At 55.3% G+C, this 10,844-nt stretch overlaps 1 protein-coding gene across 1 annotated transcript in view; it reads left to right on the top strand.

Moving 5' to 3' along the window:
- The first annotated feature begins 206 nt into the window (after positions 1 to 206).
- The window catches only part of LOC140402492 (uncharacterized), a 535,159-nt gene continuing 524,521 nt past the window's right edge, over positions 207 to 10,844 (top strand). Inside the window, exon 1 of the mRNA XM_072490325.1 lies at positions 207 to 398. The gene's annotated coding sequence lies outside the window, so the exon portion shown is untranslated. The remainder of the gene's footprint in view (positions 399 to 10,844) is intronic.

The raw sequence follows: 10,844 nt of genomic DNA, 5'->3' as shown, positions 1-10,844 counted from the left end.
GGGCATCTTCAGACCCTTCAGGGCACGAGGTTCCGAAACAGTTAAGATAATTGCGGCAGGGTTAACTCCTGTCTCCTGCAGCAGCTGGAACAGTACAGGCAGTCAGCATTCGAAACTGACCAAGCTTCCAGCACAGATTGACATCTGGCAGAGCCCCGTCAGCTCGATGTCAGCATAGCCTGGACCAATAGTCGGAAGGGAGCCGCCCCCGCACCCCACTCCCGGGACTGTGCCAGCCTTGCCTCCCTTACTCACACGGGTGCTCACGCTGTCTGTCTGGCTCTCTGTCTGTTCGGCACAAGAGTGCGGGGCGTTACAGAGGACTCCAGCTCCAGCTTGCTGTCCTGGCAGTTTCCACTATCCGACAGGACTCCTGAGGAAGTGATAAAGCAGCGAAGGTAAAATGTATTTTCCAGCTTTTCATGCTGTAACTTTTCCAGTGGCTTTCCTTTTACAACCGAAAAGAAAAAGATTGAGCCTGAGAAAGTTTGCATTTGTTGATAAGTTGTTGAGTCCTGAAACTGGACTGGAGTTGGTTTAAGCTGCTGGATTTAAGCAACCTTCCCCCGCAGTTTTTTTTATTTTACAAAGGAAAGAGGTCTAATTACATTGCATCTTAACTTCCATTGCATGTTTAACAGTTTGTTTCAAACTTGGGTGCTGAGTCTGCTTTTCTTGCTGGTGTCATTGTCTGTCATTTACAGTCAAAATTCAATCTAAATTCATCCAGTTGCTGCTCACTGTCACGATTAGGATGTTAAATTCAAAGTTGGTTCTGCCCAATTGATCACAGCTAATGTGGGCATTATGATCCTCAGAATGCCTGGTGGTTATCGGTTACCTTCTCCTGGAAGGTGCGTACGCGCACATGTGTGTGTGCATGCGTGTTTGTGTGTAAATGAGTGGGTATGTGGGGGCGGGGAGACTTTGGGCGAAGACAGGATGGGGCTCTGATAATGCACACCATGGCTGAATATCCAGCCAGTGGTCACACGGTTACTCGATTAGGGAAGCTAGAGAGCTACCATCACCTGTGCAGCCTGTACCCCAGTGAGAGTCAGTGTGTGTGGGACCCGTACCCCAGTGAGAGTCAGTGTGTGTGGGACCCTTACCCCAGTGAGAGTCGGTGTGTGTGGGACCCTTACCCCAGTGAGAGTCAGTGTGTGTGGGACCCTTACCCCAGTGAGAGTCAGTGTGTGTGGGACCCTAACCCCAGTGAGAGTCATTGTGCATAGAAACCATACTCCCAGTTAGAGTCAACATCTGTGCAACCAGACCCCCAGTGAGGGTCCGTATGTGTGTGGAGCCCTTACTCAAGTGAGAGTCTGTGTTTTTTTTAATTAATTTACGGGATGTGGGCGTCTCTTGTTAGGCCAGTATTTATTGCCCATCCCTAGTTGCCCTTCAGAAGATGGTGGTAAGCTGCCTTCTTGAACCGCTGCAGTCCTTGATGTGTAGGTACACCCACTGTGCTGTTAGGGAGGGAGTTCCAGGATGTTGCCCCAGCGACAGTGAAGGAATGGCCGATATATTTCCAAATCAGCATGGTTAGTGACTTGGAGGGGAACCTCCAGGTGGTGGGGTTCCCAGGTATCTGCTGCTCTTGTCCTTCTAGATGGTGGAGGCCGTGGGTTTTGAAGGTGCTGTCTGAGGAGCCTTGGTGAGTTCCTGTAGATGGAACACACGGCTGCCCACTGTTCGTCGGTGGTGGAGGGTTTGAATGTTTGTAGAAGGGGGAACAATTAAGTGGGCTGCTTTGTCCTGGATGGTGTCAAGCTTCTTGAGTGTTGGAGCTGCACTCATCCAGGGAAATGGAGAGTATTCCATCACACTCCTGACATGTGCCTTGTAGATGTTGGACAGGCTTTAGCGGGTCAGGAGGTGAGTTACTCTCCGCAGGATTCCCAGCCTTTGAACTGCCCTGGTAGCCACAGTGTTAATATGGCTGGCACAGTTCAGTTTCTGATCAATTGGTAACCCTCGGGATGATAATTGTGGGAGATTCAGCGATGGGAATGCCATTAAATGTCAAGGGACGGTGGTTAGATCCTCCCTTGTAGGAGATGCCTCGCACTTGTGTGGTGGGGGTGAGCTGCCTTCTTCAACCGCTGCAGTCCTTGAGGTGAAGGTACACCCACTGAGCGGTTAGGGAGCCAGCACCCCAGTGAGAGTCAGTGTGTGTGGGACCTGTACCCCAGTGAGAGTCAGTGTGTGTGGGACCTGTACCCCAGTGAGAGTCAGTGTGTGTGGGACCGGTACCCCAGTGAGAGTCAGTTAGTGAGAGTCAGTGTGTGTGGAACCCGTACCCCAGTGAGAGTCAGTGTGTGTGGGGCCCGTACCCCAGTGAGAGTCAGTGTGTGTGGGACCGGTACCCCAGTGAGAGTCAGTTAGTGAGAGTCAGTGTGTGTGGAACCCGTACCCCAGTGAGAGTCAGTGTGTGTGGGACTCGTACCCCAGTGAGAGTCAGTGTGTGTGGGACCTGTACCCCAGGGAGAGTCAGTGTGTGTGGGACCCTTACCCCAGTGAGAGTCAGTGTGTGTGGGAACCGTACCCCAGTGAGAGTCAGTGTGTGTGGAACGCATACCCCAGTGAGAGTCAGTGTGTGTGGAACCCATAACCCAGTGAGAGTCAGTGTGTGTGGGACCCGTACCCCAGTGAGAGTCAGTGGGTGTGGGACCTGTACCCCAGTGAGAGTCAGTGTGTGTGGGACCTGTACCCCAGGGAGAGTCAGTGTGTGTGGGACCCTTACCCCAGTGAGAGTCAGTGTGTGTGGGAACCGTACCCCAGTGAGAATCAGTGTGTGTGGAACGCAAACCCAAGTGAGAGTCAGTGTGTGTGGAACCCGTACCCCAGTGAGAGTCAGTGTGTGTGGAACCCATAACCCAGTGAGAGTCAGTGTGTGTGGGACCCGTACCCCAGTGAGAGTCAGTGGGTGTGGGACCCGTACCCCAGTGAGAGTCAGTGTGTGTGGGACCCGTACCCCAGTGAGAGTCAGTGTGTGTGGAACCAATACCCCAGTGAGAGTCAGTGTGTGTGGGACCCGTACCCCAGTGGGAGTCAGTGTGTGTGGGACCGGTACCCCAGTGAGAGTCAGTTAGTGAGAGTCAGTGTGTGTGGAACCCGTACCCCAGTGAGAGTCAGTGTGTGTGGGACTCGTACCCCAGTGAGAGTCAGTGTGTGTGGGACCTGTACCCCAGGGAGAGTCAGTGTGTGTGGGACCCTTACCCCAGTGAGAGTCAGTGTGTGTGGGAACCGTACCCCAGTGAGAGTCAGTGTGTGTGGAACGCATACCCCAGTGAGAGTCAGTGTGTGTGGAACCCATAACCCAGTGAGAGTCAGTGTGTGTGGGACCCGTACCCCAGTGAGAGTCAGTGGGTGTGGGACCTGTACCCCAGTGAGAGTCAGTGTGTGTGGGACCTGTACCCCAGGGAGAGTCAGTGTGTGTGGGACCCTTACCCCAGTGAGAGTCAGTGTGTGTGGGAACCGTACCCCAGTGAGAATCAGTGTGTGTGGAACGCAAACCCAAGTGAGAGTCAGTGTGTGTGGAACCCGTACCCCAGTGAGAGTCAGTGTGTGTGGAACCCATAACCCAGTGAGAGTCAGTGTGTGTGGGACCCGTACCCCAGTGAGAGTCAGTGGGTGTGGGACCTGTACCCCAGTGAGAGTCAGTGGGTGTGGGACCCGTACCCCAGTGAGAGTCAGTGTGTGTGGGACCCGTACCCCAGTGAGAGTCAGTGTGTGTGGAACCAATACCCCAGTGAGAGTCAGTGTGTGTGGGACCCGTACCCCAGTGGGAGTCAGTGTGTGTGTGGAACCTGTACCCCAGTGAGAGTCCGTGTGTGTGGGACCCGTACCCCAGTGAGAGTCCGTGTGTGTGGGACCCGTACCCCAGTGAGAGTCAGTGTGTGTGGGACCCGTACCCCAGTGAGAGTCAGTTAGTGAGAGTCAGTGTGTGTGGAACCCGTACCCCAGTGAGAGTCAGTGTGTGTGGGACACGTACTCCAATGAGAGTCAGTGTGTGTGGAACCCGTACCCCAGTGAGAGTCTGTGTGTGTGGGACACGTACTCCAGTGAGAGTCAGTGTGTGTGGAACCCGTATCCCAGTGAGAGTAAGTGTGTGTGGGACACGTCCTCAATTCAGAGTCAGTGTGTTTGGGACCTGTACCCCAGTGAGAGTCAGTGTGTATGGAACCCGTACTCCAGTGAGAGTCAGTGTGTGCGGGACCCGTACCCCAGTGAAAGTCAGTGTGTGGGGGACCCATACCCCAGTGAGAGTCAGTGTGTGTGGGATCCATACCCCAGTGAGAATCAGTGTGTGTGGGACCCATACCCCAGTGAGAATAAGTGTGTGTGGGACCTGTACCCCAGTGAGAGTCAGTGTGTGTGGAACCCCTATCCCAGTGAGAGTCAGTGTGTGTGGAACCCCTATCCCAGTGAGAGTCATTATGTGTGGGACCCATACCCCAGTGAGAGTCAGTGTGTGTGGGACACGTACCCCAGTGAGAGTCAGTGTGTGTGGGACCCGTAACCCAGTGAGAGTCAGTGTGTGTGGGACCCATACCCCAGTGAGAGTCAGTGTGTGTGGGACCCGTACCTCAGTGAGAGTCAGTGTGTGTGGGACACGTACTCCAATGAGAGTCAGTGTGTGTGGGGCCCGTACCCCAGTGAGAGTCAGTGTGTGTGGGACCCGTACCTCAGTGAGAGTCAGTGTGTGTGGGACACGTACTCCAATGAGAGTCAGTGTGTGTGGGACCCTTACACCAGTGAGAGTCAGTGTGTGTGGGGCCCGTACCCCAGTGAGAGTCAGTGTGTGTGGGACCCATACCCCAGTGAGAGTCAGTGTGTGTGGGACCCGTACCTCAGTGAGAGTCAGTGTGTGTCGGACACGTACTCCAAAGAGAGTCAGTGTGTGTGGGACCCGTACGCCAGTGAGAGTCAGTGTGTGTGGCACCCATACCCCAGTGAGAGTCAGTGTGCGTGGAACCTGTACCCCAGTGAGAGTCAGTGTGCGTGGAACCTGTACCCCAGTGACAGTCAGTGTGCGTGGAACCTGTACCCCAGTGAGAGTCAGTGTGTGTGGAACCCCTACCCCAGTGAGTGTCAGTGTGTGTGGGACCCATACCCCAGTGAGAGTCAGTGTGTGTGGGACCTGTACCCCAGTGAGAGTCAGTGTGTGTGGAACCCTTACCCCAGTGAGAGTCAGTGTGTGTGGGACCCGTACCCCAGTGAGAGTCAGTGTTTGTGGGACCCGTACTCCAGTGAGAGTCAGTGTGTGTGGGACCCGTACGCCAGTGAGAGTCAGTGTGTGTGGTGCACGATCCCAAGTGAGAATCAGTGTGTGTGGAAACCCAAACCCAGTGAGAGTCAGTGTGTGTGGGACCCGTACTCCAGTGAGAGTCAGTGTGTGTGGTGCACGATCCCAAGTGAGAATCAGTGTGTGTGGAAACACAAACCAAGTGAGAGTCAGTGTGTGTGGGACCCATACCCCATAGAGTCAATGTGTAAGAAACCCCTATCCCAGTGAGAGTCAGTGTGTATGGAACCCGTACCCCAGTGAGAGTCAGTGTGTGTGGGACCCGTACCCCAGTGAGAGTCAGTGTGTGTGGAACCCGTACCTCAGTGAGAGTCAGTGTGTGTGGAACCCGTAACCCAGTGAGAGTCAGTGTGTGTGGGACCCGTACCCCAGTGAGAGTCAGTGTGTGTAGGACCCGTACCCCAGTGAGAGTCAGTGTGTGTGGAACCCGTATCCCAGTGAGAGTCAGTATGTGTGGGACCCATACCCCAGTGAGAGTCAGTGTGTGTGCGACCCGTACCCCAGTGAGAGTCAGTGAGTGTGGGGCCCATACCCCAGTGAGAGTCAGTGTGTGTGGGACCTACACCCCAGTGAGAGTCAGTGTGTGAGGGACCCGTACCCCTGTGAGAGTCAGTATGTGTGGGACCCATACCCCAGTGAGAGTCAGTTTGTTTGCGACCCGTACCCCAGTGAGAGTCAGTGTGTGTGGGACACGTACTCCAATGAGAGTAAGTGTGTGTGGGACCCGTACACCAGTGAGAGTCAGTGTGTGTGGGGCCCGTACCCCAGTGAGAGTCAGTGTACGTGGAACCTGTTCCCCAGTGAGAGTCAGTGTATGTGGGACCTGTACCCCAGTGAGAGTCAGTGTGCGTGGAACCTGTACCCCAGTGAGAGTCAGTGTGTGTGGAACCCGTACCCCAGTGAGAGTCAGTGTTTGTGGGACCCGTACTCCAGTGAGAGTCAGTGTGTGTGGGGCACGTACCCAAGTGAGAGTCAGTGTGTGTGGAACCCCTATCCCAGTGAGAGTCCGTGTGTGTGGAACCCCTATCCCAGTGAGAGTCAGTATGTGTGGGACCCATACCCCAATGAGAGTCAGTGTGTCTGGGACCCGTACCTCAGTGAGAGTCAGTGTGTGTGGAACGCGTACTCCAATGAGAGTCAGTGTGTGTGGGACCTGTACACCAGTGAGAGTCAGTGTGTGTGGGGCCTGTACCCAATTGAGAGTCAGTGTGTGTGGGACCCGTACCTCAGTGAGAGTCAGTGTGTGTGGGACACGTACTCCAATGAGAGTCAGTGTGTATGGGACCCATACACCAGTGAGAGTCAGTGTGTGTGGGGCCCGTACCCCAGTGAGCGTCAGTGTGTGTGGGACCCATACACCAGTGAGAGTCAGTGTGTGTGGGGCCCATACCCGAGTGAGAGTCAGTGTGTGGGGAACCCGTACCCCAGTGAGAGTAAGTGTGTGTGGTACCCTTACCCCAGTGAGAGTCAGTGTGTGGGTAACCCGTACCCCAGTGAGAGTCAGTGTGTGTGGGGCCCGTACCCCAGTGAGAGTCAGTGTGTGTGGAACCCGTACACCAGTGAGAGTCAGTGTGTGGGGAACCCATACCCCAGTGAGAGTCAGTGTGTGTGGAACCCGTACACCATTGAGAGTAAGTGTGTGTGGGACCTGTACCCCAGTGAGAGTCAGTGTGTGTGGAACTCCTATCCCAGTGAGAGTCAGTATGTGTGGGACCCATACCCCAGTGAGAGTCAGTGTGTGTGGGACCCATACACCAGTGAGAGTCAGTGTGTGTGGGACCCGTACCTCAGTGAGAGTCAGTGTGTGTGGGACACGTACTCCAATGAGAGTCAGTGTGTGTGGGACCCGTACACCAGTGTGAGTCAGTGTGTGTGGGGCCCATACCCCAGTGAGAGTCAGTGTGTGTGGGACCCGTACCTCAGTGAGAGTCAGTGTACGTGGAACCTGTTCCCCAGTGAGAGTCAGTGTGTGTGGGACCTGTACCCCAGTGAGAGTCAGTGTACGTGGAACCTGTACCCCAGTGAGAGTCAGTGTGTGTGGAACCCGTACCCCAGTGAGAGTCAGTGTTTGTGGGACCCGTACTCCAGTGAGAGTCAGTGTGTGTGGGGCACGTAACCAAGTGAGAGTCAGTGTGTGTGGAAACCCAAACCCAGTGAGAGTCAGTGTGTGTGGGACCCATACCCCATAGAGTCAATGTGTAAGAAACCCCTATCCCAGTGAGAGTCAGTGTGTATGGAACCCGTACCCCAGTGAGAGTCAGTGTGTGTGGGACCATACCCCTGTGAGAGTCAGTGTGTGTGGGACCCGTACACCAGTGAGAGTCAGTGTGTGTGGGGCCCGTACCCCAGTGAGAGTCAGTGTGTGTGGGACCCATACCCCAGTGAGAGTCAGTGTGTGTGGGACCCGTACCTCAGTGAGAGTCAGTGTGTGTCGGACACGTACTCCAATGACAGTCAGTGTGTGTGGGACCCGTACGCCAGTGAGAGTCAGTGTGTGTGGCACCCATACCCCAGTGAGAGTCAGTGTGCGTGGAACCTGTACCCCAGTGAGAGTCAGTGTGCGTGGAACCTGTACCCCAGTGAGAGTCAGTGTGCGTGGAACCTGTACCCCAGTGAGAGTCAGGGTGTGTGGAACCCCTACCCCAGTGAGTGTCAGTGTGTGTGGGACCCATACCCCAGTGAGAGTCAGTGTGTGTGGGACCTGTACCCCAGTGAGAGTCAGTGTGTGTGGAACCCCTACCCCAGTGAGAGTCAGTGTGTGTGGGACCCGTACCCCAGTGAGAGTCAGTGTTTGTGGGACCCGTACTCCAGTGAGAGTCAGTGTGTGTGGTGCACGTACCCAAGTGAGAATCAGTGTGTGTGGAAACACAAACCAAGTGAGAGTCAGTGTGTGTGGGACCCATACCCCATAGAGTCAATGTGTAAGAAACCCCTATCCCAGTGAGAGTCAGTGTGTATGGAACCCGTACCCCAGTGAGAGTCAGTGTGTGTGGGACCATACCCCAGTGAGAGTCTGTGTGTGTGGAATCCGTACCCCAGTGAGAGTCAGTGTGTGTGGAACCCGTACCTAAGTGAGAGTCAGTGTGTGTGGAACCCGTACCCCAGTGAGAGAAAGTGTGTGCGAAACCCCTATCCCAGTGAGAGTCAGTGTGTGTGGGACCCGTACCCCAGTGAGAGTCAGTGTGTGTGGAACCCGTACCCCAGTGAGAGTCAGTGTGTGTGGAACCCGTAACCCAGTGAGAGTTAGTGTGTGTGGGACCCGTACCCCAGTGAGAGTCAGTGTGTGTGGGACCCATACCCCAGTGAGAGTCAGTGTGTGTGGGACCCGTACCCCAGTGAGAGTCAGTGTGTGTAGTACCCGTACCCCAGTGAGAGTCAGTGTGTGTGGAACCCGTATCCCAGTGAGAGTCAGTATGTGTGGGACCCATACCCCAGTGAGAGTCAGTGTGTGTGCGACCCGTACCCCAGTGAGAGTCAGTGTGTGTGGGGCCCATACCCCAGTGAGAGTCAGTGTGTGTGGGACCTACACCCCAGTGAGAGTCAGTGTGTGAGGGACCCGTACCCCTGTGAGAGTCAGTATGTGTGGGACCCATACCCCAGTGAGAGTCAGTTTGTTTGCGACCCGTACCCCAGTGAGAGTCAGTGTATGTGGGACACGTACTCCAATGAGAGTAAGTGTGTGTGGGACCCGTACACCAGTGAGAGTCAGTGTGTGTGGGGCCCGTACCCCAGTGAGAGTCAGTGTACGTGGAACCTGTTCCCCAGTGAGAGTCAGTGTGTGTGGAACCCGTACCCCAGTGAGAGTCAGTGTTTGTGGGACCCGTACTCCAGTGAGAGTCAGTGTGTGTGGGGCACGTACCCAAGTGAGAGTCAGTGTGTGTGGAAACCCAAACCCAGTGAGAGTCAGTGTGTGTGGGACCCATACCCCATAGAGTCAATGTGTAAGAAACCCCTATCCCAGTGAGAGTCAGTGTGTATGGAACACGTACCCCAGTGAGAGTCAGTTTGTGTGGGACCATACCCTAGTGAGAGTCTGTGTGTGTGGAACCCGTACCTCAGTGAGAGTCAGTGTGTGTGGGACCCGTACCCCAGTGAGAGTCAGTGTGTGTGGAACCCTTACCCCAGTGAGAGTCAGTGTGTGGGGAACCCGTACCCCAGTGAGAGTCAGTGTGTGTGGGGCCCATACCCGAGTGAGAGTCAGTGTGTGGGGAACCCGTACCCCAGTGAGAGTCAGTGTGTGTGGGGCCCGTACCCCAGTGAGAGTCAGTGTGTGTGGGACCTGGACCCCAGTGAGAGTCAGTGTGTGTGGAACCCCTATCCCAGTGAGAGTCAGTGTGTGTGGAACCCCTATCCCAGTGAGAGTCAGTATGTGTGGGACCCATACCCCAATGAGAGTCAGTGTGTGTGGGACCCGTACCTCAGTGAGAGTCAGTGTGTGTGGGACCCGTACCTCAGTGAGAGTCAGTGTGTGTGGAACGCGTACTCCAATGAGAGTCAGTGTGTGTGGGACCTGTACACCAGTGAGAGTCAGTGTGTGTGGGGCCTGTACCCAATTGAGAGTCAGTGTGTGTGGGACCCGTACCTCAGTGAGAGTCAGTGTGTGTGGGACACGTACTCCAATGAGAGTCAGTGTGTATGGGACCCATACACCAGTGAGAGTCAGTGTGTGTGGGGCCCGTACCCCAGTGAGCGTCAGTGTGTGTGGGACCCATACCCCAGTGAGAGTCAGTGTGTGGGGAACCCGTACCCCAGTGAGAGTCAGTGTGTGTGGGGCCCATACCCGAGTGAGAGTCAGTGTGTGGGGAACCCGTACCACAGTGAGAGTAAGTGTGTGTGGTACCCTTACCCCAGTGAGAGTCAGTGTGTGGGTAACCCGTACCCCAGTGAGAGTCAGTGTGTGTGGGGCCCGTACCCCAGTGAGAGTCAGTGTGTGTGGAACCCGTACACCAGTGAGAGTCAGTGTGTGGGGAACCCATACCCCAATGAGAGTCAGTGTGTGTGGAACCCGTACACCATTGAGAGTAAGTGTGTGTGGGACCATACCCCAGTGAGAGTCAGTGTGTGTGGGACCCGTACACCAGTGAGAGTCAGTGTGTGTGGGGCCCGTACCCCAGTGAGAGTCAGTGTGTGTGGGACCCATACCCCAGTGAGAGTCAGTGTGTGTGGGACCCGTACCTCAGTGAGAGTCAGTGTGTGTCGGACACGTACTCCAATGAGAGTCAGTGTGTGTGGGACCCGTACGCCAGTGAGAGTCAGTGTGTGTGGCGCCCATACCCCAGTGAGAGTCAGTGTGCGTGGAACCTGTACCCCAGTGAGAGTCAGTGTGCGTGGAACCTGTACCCCAGTGAGAGTCAGTGTGCGTGGAACCTGTACCCCAGTGAGAGTCAGTGTGTGTGGAACCCCTACCCCAGTGAGTGTCAGTGTGTGTGGGACCTGTACCCCAGTGAGAGTCAGTGTGTGTGGAACCCCTACCCCAGTGAGAGTCAGTGTGTGTGGGACCCGTAGCCCAGTGAGAGTCAGTGTTTGTGGG

Source organism: Scyliorhinus torazame, chromosome 25, assembly GCF_047496885.1.
Source record: "Scyliorhinus torazame isolate Kashiwa2021f chromosome 25, sScyTor2.1, whole genome shotgun sequence".
NCBI classification, from domain to species: domain Eukaryota; kingdom Metazoa; phylum Chordata; class Chondrichthyes; order Carcharhiniformes; family Scyliorhinidae; genus Scyliorhinus; species Scyliorhinus torazame.
The sequence above is the reverse complement of the archived record's forward strand: the minus strand, read 5'-3'. Positions and strand labels throughout refer to the sequence as shown.